At 33.8% G+C, this 2,307-nt stretch overlaps 1 long non-coding RNA gene across 1 annotated transcript; it reads right to left on the bottom strand.

The window, feature by feature from the left end:
* Positions 1-704: 704 nt before the first annotated feature.
* Positions 705-1,873, bottom strand: LOC106779216. Its single transcript, XR_001377138.2, has 3 exons — positions 1,738-1,873; positions 1,532-1,599; positions 705-914 (listed from the first exon to the last, which is right to left on the bottom strand). It is a non-coding gene; the product is annotated as an uncharacterized LOC106779216 (long non-coding RNA).
* Positions 1,874-2,307: the final 434 nt, after the last annotated feature.

The raw sequence follows: 2,307 nt of genomic DNA, 5'->3' as shown, positions 1-2,307 counted from the left end.
GTACTGTAATTTAGTACAATTCAGTATAGTTCAGTTCAGTTCAGTTTGATAAAACAAAAAACAGTTCAGTTCAGTTTGTCTGAACTGTTTTACAGTTCAGTTCAGTTTGTCTGAACTGTTTTATAGTTCAGTTCAGTTTTTAGCAGTGCAGTACAGTTCAGTTCGATTTGCCCACTCCTAGTCTTTACTATTCCCTTTATTTTGACATACTCATTATCTTACAGTGATGCCACATTAAGACTGACAATGATGTCCCTTTAAAACTGACTAGTTGGGATCTTATAGCAATTGGCACCTTATTTCCCATTTAGCAATGTGACAAGAAATTAAAAGAGGATACAGAGCAACTGTTAGGTTCCTAAGTAATAAACCTAACCAAAACTCTCTTACTAACACACAGAACAACCAAAGAAGAAAGAAAGCACTGTCCGGTAACTTCTTTAGGTTGAACCTTTGCTTGCTTTTAACTTGTTATCTTGTTGAACCTTCAGGTTATTCCTTCTTACTAATTTTGTTAACAAAAAGTAAATAGCTATTTCGTGATAGATATATGATGTATCTAACAACAAATATGTCATTTGACAGAACTACCAGGAATATTTGAAATTAAAAGCAAGGGTAGAAGTCTTGCAACTTTCATGGCATTAATGCACCTTGTTGGTACCTGTGTTTTTAGTCTTAAATCTCATATTGGATCTATTTTGTTTTTTTCTTTAAGCTCTTTTTGTTGACATTACTTCTTTTTTTTCTTTACCTTAAGATTTCTTGGATATTGTAACATATATTTCACAATTTTTTCAGACTCACTTCATGCTTGACCAGCTTGCTGATCTTCACCACCAGGTATGCTTGCGTGTTTTCATCCTTTTAGTAGTTTCTGTGTTATTCTTTGATGTAACCTTGGCTTTCACAAACTGAATGCAGGAAATATTTGATGTCATTAAGTTATAAAAAATATATCTTTAACCTGATAAAATTTAGACCAAGTTGTTTCACTTTCCAACATGTCTCTCTTCAAATCGTCAGTAAAAATCAATCTTTCATTTTCCACACTCCAACTCAGGTGAGAAGACAAGTTTTTCTCATCCTATATGGTGTTAGCTTCGTGGGTTTGGAACCTAACTAGAACACTAACAATATGTAGAACCAGTAATAAAAGAATGGGTTTTTCTATTATTCACTGTAAAAGAACTCTCTAGGATGGGAGCATATCCTCCCTAGTTGAGAGCATAGCCAAAGTTCAGACTTACAACTTACAATGAACACACTTGATATCCTCCCTCTACAGAACCCACCCACTCCCTATTTATAAAGTTTATCTTCTCCATCTCACTGCCTAACAATTAATTCCTAATCTATTTCCTTTTATTCTGCACACATTATATCCTAACATATAGAGAATAGGTTTCATAACTAAGCATATAAACAAACTCCCATTTGGTAAAATCTCAATATACATGTACCTGTAATCAAATCATATGACCAAACACAACCTTAAAATTATCAATGTCATCACTTGATTTGTTCATACCTCCAGTTTCTTGATTTTGTTGGCAACTCTTACGAAGTTGGTGTCGGAGAGCAAGATCTTGAAATGATCTGGCAATAAAAGAAGGGAAAAATTGTAGATAGAAATTCAATGAAAGGCATACTAAAGGTCGTACTGGTGAGATTTGATAGCAATGGAGTGAGTAATTAAAATCAGAAAAATGAAGAAAGGAAGCAGAGGGTAAGTACGGGTTAGCCCTAAGTGGTCCACCTTGCTTTTCACATGTAGTGCACAACTTCAGGGGGATTTTAGCCTTAGAAAGTGATATCTCATGGACTCAACAAAAATGCACTCCCTTCAAATTAATCACTCTGCATATTTCTCACTTCAACAAATCATTTATTCAATACACCCAAATATTTAATTTTATATTTCTAAGTATGATGAGATATTATTATTTGAAATACATTATTTTTGATGAAAAGAAAGAATAATAACACAAAAATCCAAAGAAAATTGAAAATAATAGAAAAAAAAAAAGTTGGTAGTGGTGAATAATGAGACAAAATACTATTTTGTTTGACTGGCGGAGTCTCTTCTCTCTCTCTCTCTCTCTGATATATTGGACTGATCAGAGCCCTTGGCAGCCTTTGTTCCCTTCCAACCCTTCATTATCTTTATCATGGCCACGCAAATCAACCACTTCTTCCCTTTTCGGATTGGAACACAAATTCTTATAGATTAATTCCTATTAATCACTCATTGGGGGCACATGTTTTAATTGGAATCATGAATTACATGAACTTGGATGCTTATAG

The sequence above is a fragment of the Vigna radiata genome, unplaced genomic scaffold, assembly GCF_000741045.1.
Source record: "Vigna radiata var. radiata cultivar VC1973A unplaced genomic scaffold, Vradiata_ver6 scaffold_357, whole genome shotgun sequence".
Lineage (NCBI taxonomy): Eukaryota > Viridiplantae > Streptophyta > Magnoliopsida > Fabales > Fabaceae > Vigna > Vigna radiata.
Note: the sequence above shows the minus strand (reverse complement) of the source record. Positions and strands in the feature narration are given on the sequence as shown.